We start from the raw sequence: 13,612 nt of genomic DNA on the forward strand, positions 1-13,612 counted from the left end.
AGAGGCACTTCACAGCAAGAGGGATACCATTTCCATCAGGCTCAGTGGGTCACTGGAACACGCGTCTCCACAGAGCCGTTCCAAGCCCAGGGGATGACAGGGGTGGCACGGTGGAATTATCAGGGCCTGGTGGACTTGAAACAGCCAGCAGCAGCAACAACAGCCGGAAAAAAAAGGCACAGACAAAAACATGTCTTTCCTGTGGCCAGCCAAAGTCGAGGTATGAGAATGATGGTTCTTCCATCCACTTCTTCTACCAGCAAGGCCCTGTCAGGTATGTCTACTGCTCCACTAAGGTTTTTAAAGCCTATGGTGCTGAAGGTCTGACAAACCCAAAAATGCCCTTTAATGACTTTGCACAGACAAAGTGCTTTCAGCAAGAACTAGATGCCACAAAGAAAAGGGTGGAGGACAGAGGACAGCAAAAGAGGAAAAGGACCACCACAGAGGAGTCCCAGCCCACAGGTCGCAAGTGTCGGTTTTGCAGAATGGAACTGAAGCAGGGCCCAAACAGTCCTCATATTCACACTGGATTCCCTGGAGTAGCAGGGAGGTACATTTACTGCCCCTGCTAAAGTCTTTTCTATTTACAAAGACCAGGGCATGGAGAAGGAGATGACCTGGAAAGAGTTCCAGGAGTCTGCCTTTTATAAGTCAGAAAAACTGAGGTGGGAGGTCGAAAAGGGAAAATGACAGACATTAAACAATGTTTATTGTGTATATACTGTATATTTTGCCCATTTCATATTTATTTTACATATTTTGTTTTGTGTATGTGTGACATTGCACTATGGGGCTTGGTGTGTTTAAACTGTCATTGTTGTATTTAATAAACAAGACATTACATTAACCAATATTTACATGTCTCATTAATAAGTGCATAGCAGAGAACAGTAAAATGTGTATAATTGAATGCAAAGTTTTTAAGAAATTGTAATGTTACACATACTAAGAAAACTGTAATATAAGGGAAGTCAATTATTTGATACAACAGTGTCATTATATATTTTTAGTATATATAGTATTTTAGTATTTAGTAATATATATATATATATTGTTTAAGGTATTTACTTGACTAAAGATTAAAAACATACTAATAAATACCTATTTATCTTTAATAATGCATCACAGACATTGCCCCAACTGAGATTCAAATCTGCGTCCAGATAGTAATTATTAAATATGCAGGAAAAAACGCAGCTTGCTTGTTCAGCACCTTGGACAGCGTTAAAAACTGGCTTCCACCTAGGCGTCGGATCTTATAGAGACAAAGTCAGACAACTGTAAGTCTCCCAACAGACACCAGATAATTAAATTAGGTTGCCTATTATCTGCATTATGCAAATGTCATTAAAAGAGTATTATGTAAAAGCTTAAAAAACTATGAAGCATTGAGCAATTTAAAAATGTAAGCAGCTTGGCGGATTTGAGACTCAGCTTCCAGACGTGCTCCATGCAGCAACGATGTCTGGGGATCGGGGAGATAGAGAGATGTAGTATCAAATCCTACAGCGCTCTATCAACGCCCACCTCAGAAGCTACATCTTCCAGCTTCACAGTCTCGCGGCCACACCGCTGGACACACTCTCTGTTCATTCCCATGTCGGACAAACTCTCTCTATCTCATAGTCACTGCAGACACTGAGTTCAGATTTTAAATTGCTTTAGTTTTCAAATTATTGGCTTTGATTTGGCTGAGGATGCCCATTGGCCCATTGATAACGCCTGATAAATGCCATGAACAATGAATGTATAATGAATGACGGATTCAGCAAACGCTCGGAGTTGTCATGGTGATGCGTCTGGCCCAAATTTAACTTCCGGTCCAGCTGCGTTTGTTTACTATTTAGCTAGGTTTTACCGGCGAATATGGCACCGACTACAAACGCAGTGAAAGTGAGACTGATGAGCAGACTGAAGTTGGGTCCGGGTTGTTTCGATGTTGGGTGCAACCTGACCTCAGGAACAAGCGCAATCTCCAAAATAAAAATGTTTCGGTTTCCTAAAGAAGAGGGGAGACGGCGAGCATGGATCACCGCTGTGCGAAGAGAGGCTTGGCAGCCAGGCAAGAGTTCAAGGACTTCATTTCAGCTAACAAACTCATGTTAAGTGATAGCTAGCTGCCAGTAAAAAAAACAACCTGCAATAGTTATAAATTACTTCACTAAATTGATTGTAGCTACCTAGCTAAACTGTAACGTTGGATCAATGCTACGGTACAGTGTTGTAAAGTTACTTAACAGCTTTAGCTACATTTTGACTAGTATTGTGACACCCGTTTCCAATTACTTGACAGCGTTACATTACCGAGTATTTTCTGTTGTGGTAACCTAAGAAAGATTACCCAAAACATAAGAGCAACATTGTTTTTCCATCAATATACGCTATACAAATAAATAACCTAAAGTTACAGTAATTGAATTGCTCCAGTATGCTGCCCTCTAGACCCAGTTTGTGTCTCATGTGATCATGGTTTTATCATAAAAAGAGTGCACTTTTTACACAGGAATGAACATGTACACAGGGATGTACAGTACATGTAACCATATATGGATTATGCCAGGAATGTATGATGCTCAGCAATGTACAGTATTGTCAACACTAACTGTTTCTGTCACTTGTTTTATTTTAGGTGCACCATCAGTGGACCTATGTCACCCAGATTATGTTCCATCAAACACAAAGAAGACATCCATGGTTCCCAGAAGTTGGAGAGGTACCAGAGAAGCCAGGGTAGACAATCTCTAGTTGTGTCCATCGATTCACCTTCCATAGAGGTCAGCCATGTTGACCATGAAGAGGAATGCACTGCTGTGGTGGGTACAGATCTGTCAATGGCAGACATTGACCAGCTACAAAATGAAAACACTGAATTGAAGAGAAAACTGGCTTTACTGGAGAAGAAACTGGACTCTCAAGAAAAACACCTACAAGATTATATGTCTGGTAGCAAGTCCGATTTTATCGTGCTAGTGACAATGTTATAACAAAGAATTCTGGGTTGATTGACCTTCTTGAACAAGGAGACCACGTAATGGCTGATCGAGGCTTCAATTTTCCAGAATACTTTGCCACCAAATGTGTCCGTCTCCACGTACCAGCATCTACAAAGGGAAGAAATAAAACTGACAGGATTAGAGGTGACACACTCTAGAAAAATGTCCCGAGTGAGAATCCACGTGGAAAGGGCCATAGGGAGACTGAAGTGTTACAGAATTTTGTGGAACACCCTGCCAGTCAGCATGATCAAACGGAGAAACGATAACAGTCTTTGCACAATAGACAAACGATTGACTGTTGGTGCAGCGCTTTCAAATCTGGGGAAACCACTGGTACCGAAATAAAGCAGGACTGATTATTACGTTCGTTATTACGTTCGTTACTACATCCGTCGCTACTATATGACCTCCCGGTAACGCTAAGTCAGTAATACAGTATAAATTCAGTAATGAACACCAACAACTAGCAATAAATTATTTATTGATTGATTGATGAATTTCAGAAAAAAACAAGCCATGGCCCTTCTGCCCTGCCATGTTGGACTGATTCTAGAGTTAGTTAGTTTAACAAACACAAACTTATTTAGCAAACGTCTTCCAGTCGCATATACAAATCATTCAGAGAAATACATGAATACAAATATACACACACACACACACACACACACACACACACACACACACACACACACACACACACACACACACACACACACACACACACACACACACACACACACACACACACAGTATATACCAACAACTAATCCTCATCTACAGATCATCTCGATAAAGAGCTTTTTTCCTCTTCTCCCAGGCTTTCTGAATGGAACTAATTTTCTATATCATTCAAACAACACATGAGATCTATATATCATAAACATTTGCACATCCTGCATCCTGCACTCTTTTTTGTCAGTGTTAAACAGTTATCAAGTTGTTGTACTTAAAATACATCTATCAGTTATATTGTACATATTTGTTTCTGTATTTACTGTTTATTTCATATCAATGTTAAATATGTTTATGTTTGGACCAACCACCAAGGCAAATAAATGATAAGTGTGACTTGGCAGTAAATCATTTTCTGATTCTGATTCTGTACTAATGAGCTGCTTTTGAGAACATTTCCATGTAGTTGTTGCTCAACTGCAGTCTTCCCTCTACAAATTCATCCACAACTTTTAGCAGCATGTGTTTAAAGTAGAAGCTACGTAGCCTTTGCGTATATGTGATGGCAAAGTCATTGTCATAAGGCACATCAAGCTCCAGGTGTTGTAGTGGGGTCCAAATAACCAGACTGGCTGTGTGTAGCCCGAGACAGTGCATCCCTAACTGTACCTGACTATAGTAGCCTTTGGGGCCTTTTGGGTTCATAATGTAGTGCTCGTCTTCCACTCTGATGTCTTGGTTTTTAGCAGTGAATGCATCATTAATGGATGTGCATGCACTGAGGGTGATGGGGCATTTTATTTCTAGTAGCTTATTATCAATGATACCATGAGGGCTAGCTGCCAGCCATGGGTCTCCTGCACACACCACCAACCCTTTGTCAATCACTCTGCAGCCCCTCTCTTTAATATGCTCCTTTGCAAGTCCCTCACTTTCCTTCCCATACCTCGTGGCCCGACTCCCCTGGAACCTTGGAAACAGGTGTTCAGCAAGAAACGTATCTGGGTCAGTTGTCTCACGCTGAGGCCCTTTGCTGGCTGTGCTTGCTGTTATGCGCAGCTTGCGTGCATCATGCCATAGTGGTTCTCTACTTTGCTTTCTGGTGTTTCTCTCTAGTTCTACCACTTGATCAGGTCTCAGAGTAATGAATGTATCATAAAATGCTGTGCACTTTAGACAGTTTAGAGTGCTACCATGCTCACTGCGGGGCTGAGCTAAACTGCTGAACACATTTGGTTCCTCTCCATGCGCATCCTGCTCTCTCTGATTGCTGGTGAAAATCTGACTGTCTGACTCCGAAGCTGTGTCTGTCTCACTGCTGTCACACAAGGCAGAAAATAGAGCACAATCTGGCACAACTTCCTAAGAGATATGGAGAAAATACCTAATTTATCTTCCCTGCCATATTTATATAGTAGGCTACTGAATCTTTAACATTATGGTTAACTGGTGGATTTGCTGGAGACATGTTAACCATAACTTACCTTCAGGGCTTTATAAAGCTTCTTTGGTGACCCATCTGGATTTAGTGCAGGAAGGCAGAGGGGAGCTTGTAGCCGCATATTAAACAGTAGAGGGCAGTACAACATCTAGACTGGTGGTAGACACACATAATGTTACAGTTTTTCACAATCGCTGACACTTTTTTAAATACTTTTAACAACTTTCCTAAACTCTTAACACAGTTAGCACAACATCCGTCTGTGTAGGCTACACAATTAACACATTTCTTGTTGCTTTGACACAAAATGCATACAGTTAACACAAATTTAAAATGCTTGAAATTCTTTTACACACAAGCTCCACCAAAACCAAAACAATGGATCTTTACTGCCAAATTTACAAATGCTTTCCCTCTGTATGTCAGAACAGATAACATCATGTTCTAAACCTATCTTATAGGCTAAAGTCAAAGTGAACAGCTGATCATATTGTAAATGAAAACACAAATATATCCGCTGCATTTTATATACATGCATTTATTGAGAAACAGCTGATTGAAGTTATGCAAATAGTTCAATCACAGCTGACTCCCTTCTAGGAAACACACTCAGGTGTTGAGGTTCTTTCAATCGCGTGATCATATGGTAGTACAGTAAAAGAGGACCTATTTGAACAATATACTGTAGATGAACACGGAAAATAAGAAAAATGCCTTCAAGAGGGAGAGGAAGAGGAGTACCAGGACACTTCTGTCTCTTTTTTTCATAAACCGTACATTCTATAAAGCTACTCTGAGATGGGTCATTCATTTTTTGTATTGAATCTCTGCAGCAAAAGAAACAAATTGGTGGCCGGGTTGGTTCAGTGGGTAGAGCAGGCGCACGTATACTTTATGCCTCGGTTTATGTCTTCCACCTCTCTCTCTCCCCTTTCTCAACTAGCTGTCCTGTCAAATAAAGGTGGAAAACCACAAAAAATAATCTTTAAAAAAATGTACTAAACCCAACAAAACAAAAATGTAGAGAGGCTTCAAGAGAAACTGCAAAACACAATCTATGATCAATACAATCACTTCTGTCTGTTATATAAGGGCAGACCTGACACATATAAATTAATGCAGTTTCTGTAATTCCATGGGATGTTAGTGTTTTGTATGACATTGTGCTATGATTGACTAAATGTTCCTGTTGGGAGAGAACATGTGTTAGTGTTTTGGAAGAATTATTTGATTTTGAGTCATGTTTGCATTGTTTTGGTAAACATAGTGTATCGTGTTAGTGAATTATTGCATTTTGAAAATTAGTATTAGAATTTAGTTTACAATATGTTATTTTGAGCATGAAATTAACTGTTTTGCCAATCGTGTGTTGTAGGTGTGTTGGTGCGTTAAGAGTTTAGGAAAGTTGTTAAAAGTAGTGAAAAAAGTGTCATAGCGATTGTGAAAAACTGTAATTTCTCCCCAATTTCTGATCACATTCCTGCTGGAACTTGTCTGGTTCTTTAGTTTTTGGTTTGAAAGCTTCAGATGCTAATGATGCAGAGACCTGGAAACGCTGACCAATGAGAGCAGACTAGGCTTTTTAGGAAGGATTTTGAAGAGACAGCTCTACAACAGAGAGTACAGGTGCTGCACCCATGAAAATATATATATATATATATATATATATATATATGAAAAATAAAGTGTCTTTTGAATATCAAAGTATATAAACCTAGAAGAAACACAAAATACAAGTATGAACCTGAAAATAGCCTTTATAACTCACCTTTAAACTGACTACTACAATGTTTTTAATCAACATCTTCCCCCAGTGTTGGACTTGTCACCAGTTTGGTAAACAGGATTTCAGACTCTGTGGCGCAACGGTAGCGCGTCTGACTCCAGATCAGAAGGTTGCGTGTTCAAATCACGTCAGGGTCAATGTTTCTGTTTCTCCAGCTCCATTGGACAATGGTCAGACAGGATAGGGTGGTATCTTGATCACATGCTGGAGATTTTATCACATCAAGAACTGGGAAATGGGCTTTGAAGTACTGGGCAATGAAATGACTGGACTAGCAATTAAATTCACAATCCTTACTAGCACGTTAAAAACAACAATAACTGGTTAGTGATCAGTTAAGCAAGTAGTGTTTACTCGTGTGAGGAGAGTGTGTGACCTGGTGAAAAAGTGTAGTATGAGAGTCAAGCACTGCTCTTTCACTTTTCCCTCCCAGATTTTTATCCTGTTGGTCTAGGGATTGAACTGATGACCTCCCAGTCACAAGCTCACTTCTTTAACCTTTAGGCTACTACTGCCCCAATGAATGAAAACAAGCCAAACTGAAATAGGAGTAACAAGGATATTTTTTTAAATGTAAGGAGTAGAAAGTACAGATAATTGCGTGAAAATGTAAGGAGTAAAAGTCTCCTGTATAATAATTACTCCAGTAAAGTATAGATACCCAAAATTTCAGAACAGCCCCAGCTACATTAGGGGGACTTACCCTCCACCTGGTTATTTCCACCTGGCCCTTATCACACCAAACGAGGTGTCTGCACTGCATGGGACACCTCTTATTATTTTATTACATAAAAGAAAGTTTTTTGTTTCTTTGACTATTAAGACAAATAACATACTTCAAAGTTACCAGCTAGCAATTATCCTTAAACTACTGTAACGCTGTAACCAACATAGGAAAAGTCATTTAACAACACCATTGGTAAACACCCATACACAGCCAAGAAGGTAAATTAAATTAACTTAATGTACTTTATTATGGTCAGTTCCATAATAATTACTGGTACATTAAGTATATTTTATTTACCTTCTTGATACAATATTAAAAATACTGCAACTGTTTTGAATACATTAGATACAATTATCATCTTACAGGACAGATTGGATTACTACTGGTCTAACCTAAACTTTCTTCTTCTGTCTGCAGTCTTGAAGCAGCAGCAGCACCGGCAGCTGTAGCTGATGGCCGCTTGTTGTTGTTCTGTTGTTGGTCTTGTTGTATATAGTTGTACATGTTTAAGTTGTTGTATATAGTTGTACATGTTTAAGTTGTTGTATATAGTTGTAGATATGAGAATGTTGTTTGAATTAATGTTTTGCTTCATGTATACAGTTGTCAATATATACATGTTTAAATAAATATTTTTTTATAACCAAGATGAAATGAATTTTTTTGTAGAACTTGGAATACCTAACCACAAAACGTAAATAAGGGTGAAGATATTGTTCAATACATTGTTCTAGGCTTCACATGCTAGTTATTTGTTACTTACCAAGTTTTTTCTACTGCAGTCTAAAAAACAATAAGGTTGTTTTTTTTTAAATGGAAATAGACAGTTTATGTTGAATAATTAAAAAAGGGGCAAAGACAAAACCACTTACATTTAATTTACATTATTTTTTTATTTTTCCGCCAACCTCTCCAACAGTAAACAAAAAAAACGTTTTGACCTCAGCCTCTGCTTTCCTCCTCTCATCTGCCTCTCTCTGATAATTTATGTCCTCCTTGATGAGTTGGAGGAATGGATCCACTCTCTCCCTTCTCCTCCTCCTCATCAATCCCTTCCTCAACCTCTTGTGCAGTGCTTGGCCCTGTTTTGTGCTCTTGGATCGAGGCAATAAGGCAGGGGGGGCGTGACTGCCGCAGACTGCCCTAATGCCTCGTCCATGAGGGCAAACCAGGGCCAAGTTGCTGCCGGCGCCTTCCCATCTTCTGTCCCCTGACCTGTGGCAGGACACTTGCATTCCTAAACAGTGAAGATCAAAAGGTTGTTGTGATGATGTATTACTACTACTATAGTACACATTACTACATCTAAACTTACTGTCAGAAGGCCCAAGTCTGTCAGGTTAACATCCAAGGCTTACTTCAAAAATCACAAGTTACATTAAGATGTGCTTAACAATTATGTCCATACATTAATACCCCCAAAGTAAATATCTCCCACTTCGTTTTTAGGTTGTCCCACTTCTTCTTGGCCTGGGCGTGGGAGACCCTCCCTCCGATCCCCATCGTCTCCAAAATAAGCCTATGTGAATGAGGGGGGGGAATAAAAAGCAGATTACACAGCTATTACTTTTGAACATTAAACAATAGTGTAGCTTCTCACCGATATCCGTTCGCAGCGGTGTCCCTCCCCCTGGTAAACAGCTGCTTGCTGCCTACACGTAGACGTATGAACGTCTCCGTTTGTTCCTTAGTCCCTGTCAGAAAAGACGAGGAAAGCTATCAGTGTAACGCTGTGGATGGTATAATGTTAACGTTACATTAGTTTGATGTAGCATCCTCGAAATTCTGGCTTCGAAGAATCCTTCCTTGACAGTGAGAAACACCTAGTGTCTTATGAATCCTGAAAAGTCTAAAGAGTTTAAAATTAGGGCAGCCTAACTTGCCTAAGTAATTTGCAGAAGATGAAAAGAACAGGCTTCATAATAGGTTACAGTTTTTTACAACTACTTACACACAAAATCTTTACATGTCAACCGATTTTTGAAACCTCTCATTTAAAGAGCAAAACTACACACCAAATCAGCAAGACCTTGAGCTATTTCTCAGCCTTTCACTCAGTTTTCAATTGCATAAAACACACTACACACGCTCTAAGACACAAAAATCTGATACAACCAAACACAACCAATCAAAATGCTACACTTTTTCACCAGGTCACACACTCTCCTCACACGAGTAAACACTACTTGCTTAACTGATCACTAAACAATCACTGCTTTTTAGTATAGGCCTATAAATAGGTCAAAGGTCAGATTACCTGCTTTGAATAGTGGATGCCGACAATAGACGGAGAGCAAGGGGAGTAGGAGGGAGAGGCAGGGGACGACAACCAGAGCTGCATCTCATGTTGCTTAAATTGCCTCCTCGAGTCCTCCACTTGCCTCCCTTCCTCGCATCTTAGTCCCTCCCGCCGAGGAGTCACGGGAGAGATCTGCACAGCTTCAGGGAAGGCTGATATCGGCTTTATCTCCGAGGTGTTCCCTCCTCGAAGCTCGCTCCTCGGCCCTCAGGACAGAAATAAGAGCTTTGAGACGGCCTTCACTGAGGAGGGACGGAACAACTTCCGGTTCAGCCGAGGACGGAGAAGTCGAGGAGCTATCAAATAAGGGACATGGGATGTACCCCAGGACAAGTTCATCGGAGGAAGAGTTGGAAGAGGAGGAGGAGGAGGAAGAAGAGGACAAGGGCAGAGAAACGATCAGATGGTTAGATCAGGGCCACACTTACTGATCACTGGTTATTCAACCCCACCCACCCCATAAGAACGTAGACACACACACACACACACACACACACACACACACACACACACACACACACACACACACACACACACACACACACACACATATATATGTGCGAATGGTTCCTGTAATATGTAAAAGTTATTTTAGTAGGCTACTTGTTAAAACTAGAAAAGCACTGTATAAATACAGATGTAAAAAACTGTAAACGATGAGGCTCCAGCAGTAGCATCAGATCTGTGAGTCACTGGGAAAGAGCGCCACCTGCCCATTGACACCTCGTTGTGGCCGAACATGGTAATGCAGCCTATTTCTCCCGGCCTCATGGCGCTTTAGATGAGGGTTCGATTCTAAGCGAGTAGAGGCCACATTAAAAAATAACAAAACGACAACACAATCTAATGGGCTCGTATTTTCAGCAGACAAAATAACTGAGAAAGTACTACAGTGGCAGTAGTGGCTAGAGGAAATGTGATTTAGCTTTAGAGCCCAACTCACCATGACCATAAAGTTCCCATTTTATGGATGAGTCATGAGAATTTCTATACATTCATTTTACATGGCATTTCTGCTTGCATTTTTAAATTGCTCAATGCTTCATAGTTTTTTAAGCTTTTACATAATATTTTTTTAATGACATTTGGCATAATGCAGATAATAGGTGACCTAGTTTAATTATCTGGTGTCTGTTGGGAAACTTATAGTTGTCTGACTTTGTAGTTAGCTACATACACACATTGCAAGAATGACAAACTATGAATGAACATTCTTACTTTCAGTTATGTAAATGCATCGTGTTTTCTTCACACTCAACGTTACGTTGACTGCTATCAGTCTCCGTTGTATTCCTGCAGCTAAAACATGTCTTTGGTTTTCTGGCAGTTTTACATTTAGTGTTTAGATCCAGTGGTGAAATATAACTAAGTCATGTTAGCCTACATTTACTTAAGTAGGCTACTGTAATGTAACATCACTGCTTCTCATACTCTAACGTCACTCAGAGGGATATGTACTTTAATTGCTCTACATTTTTTTTTTTGACAGCTTTATTTACAAGTTACTTTGCAGGTTATTATTAATCAACACATACATTATTATGTTATAAATTAAACTACCCAACTTTAGATACAGTAGTTAAAATCAGCTCCAACTTTACCAGCTGCAACATTACAGTGATATGCATTTATTACATCACTAATTACAATCTAGTAATATAGATGTATGTCTGAAATGAGCCATACTGCATAATGAATATTTTAAATTTTGGTACTTTTAGTATATTTTGAATGCAGGACTTTTACTTGTAGCAAAGTATTTCTACACTGTATTTCTACACCAGAATATGGTAATGTTATTAACAACATACTAAACATTATGTATGCTTTATTTTTTTATAGTCTACATCATATACATTTATATTCTATCTATAATGTACTATTTAATTTACACATTTGCCTGAGATTGTCAAAAGCTGAGTATATCAAACAAGGCACATCAAATTCTGGGTGTTTTTGGATAAGACTTCACACTTTGATGTTACTTGAGTCAACAATTGAGTTCTCATGAATGTTAAGGTGTGACTACTCACTAAGCTGAGCTCCCTTCACCTTTGAGTTCTTTCCTGTGGGTGGGTCAAAGGTTTTCACCCACAGAGGGTTTATCTTTGAAGGGTTAACAGTCTCAATTAACAAACACAGAGCTCATTGTCAAGACATACAGAAAGGCAGGCACTTAATGAAGTTAAAAAACATCAACAATATCAAATATAAAATAAGAAATAAAGCTATTTGGTATTTTTTTAAATTTTCAAACCCTAGACAAAAACAGTATGAATATGCAAAGGCTGAGATGTAAACCTATTTTTTTCACTTCATTGAGACCCTACCTATTAACATTTGTTATGAAAACAGTCAATGTCTATGTTGTAATAATATACTAATTACGTGACTTTTCTTTCGTGACAGGTAAAATGCGCAAACAAATATTTTTCCCGGGAGAATTGCGGTTACATTTCGCAAGGGACCTCTGGGTTATCTTCGTCAGGATCCTACTAATTCTGCAAAAGTCATTAAAGACAACCCATCTCTCTAGGACAAGTCTGCACCTGTAAGGGAGGAGCTGGTCAGGCAAAATGCACTCAGTGTCGTCCGTCAGAGAGGGGGGGATGCCTCAGATAAATCTGAGGTGGCTGGAGAATACATCCTGCAGTTTGGGAAATACAAGGGGAAGTCCTTGCGCTGGCTTCTTGAAAATGATATAGGGTATAGGGTGTACCATCTACCTAATCAGGAACAAGGTGAAGGAGGAGGCTGCAGGAGTGTTTATAGCAGAGGGGCCCAGCAAGGACAGCCTACTGTCATTTGTGAACTATGCCCTCAGCTTTCAAGAAATCCAGTCTCTTCTTGACTATGAGGCAAGGTCACAGGTTGTGACAGTAGCAGCATCAGAGGATGACCAGCTGGTTGGGTTTGGCTCTCGTGCCAACAACACCTGGCGAGAGATTTGGTACAGCAGGGATGATGGCTACGCAGCCTTTATACTGAAAAAAAGCTGTGCTTCAGGGACAAGGATGCACAAGCTACAGCAATACCGGCAGAAGAAGCTGCCCTCACCACCCTCTGGCTCTTCTCTGATGACACATACGTCAAATGCTCCTGCTGAAGCCATGGGTGGGTCTTAATTTTCCTTTGTTTTGTCAAAAAGATGTACATGCTGTCATTGTAGCCAATACTAATGTTTGTCTGTTTGCGTCACAGTGATGGATGAAGATGAAGAGCTGGAGAGAGTGATGCTGAGCATTTCTCCTACCAAGCAACATGAGCAAAGCTGTGAGTAAACATTTGTTGTCTTTTATTTGTTTGTTTTTACTGCCTGAAGATTTTTAATGATTTATTCATTCAGCCTGTTTGATATTAATCCTGTGTTCTATATAGTATATGTTATATACTGTATATCATTTTGTTCTGTTTTACAGCTGTTTCTGCACCAGCATCATCAACTGCCAGACCACCACAGGCTTCTGGAACAGATAGAGGTTCTTAACCAAAACATCCTGCATCCGCAGACAACTCTGGGACCATGAATTCTTATCCCAATATGAAGCATGACTTAAAGCTTTCCATCTCATGTTGCCCATGTTCTGGTCATGTTTGTGTTTTGGTGTTCTACCTATTGTCCTAGTGACTATGAATTGAAACCAGTCATGATGAGGGTAAGTATCAGTCTTTTGCTTATGTGGAGGAA

The 13,612-nt window shown here is 39.8% G+C and overlaps 1 long non-coding RNA gene and 1 other non-coding gene across 2 annotated transcripts; both read left to right on the forward strand.

Moving 5' to 3' along the window:
• Nucleotides 1–6,963: 6,963 nt before the first annotated feature.
• Nucleotides 6,964–7,035, forward strand: trnaw-cca (transfer RNA tryptophan (anticodon CCA)). Its single transcript has one exon. It is a non-coding gene; the product is annotated as a tRNA-Trp (tRNA).
• Nucleotides 7,036–12,966: 5,931 nt separating this feature from the next.
• On the forward strand, nucleotides 12,967–13,412 carry LOC114555129 (uncharacterized). The gene is made up of 3 exons (XR_003692535.1): nucleotides 12,967–13,038; nucleotides 13,126–13,197; nucleotides 13,344–13,412. It is a non-coding gene; the product is annotated as an uncharacterized LOC114555129 (long non-coding RNA).
• The last annotated feature ends 200 nt before the right edge of the window (nucleotides 13,413–13,612 follow it).

This window comes from Perca flavescens, chromosome 5 (assembly GCF_004354835.1).
Source record: "Perca flavescens isolate YP-PL-M2 chromosome 5, PFLA_1.0, whole genome shotgun sequence".
Classification (NCBI taxonomy): domain Eukaryota; kingdom Metazoa; phylum Chordata; class Actinopteri; order Perciformes; family Percidae; genus Perca; species Perca flavescens.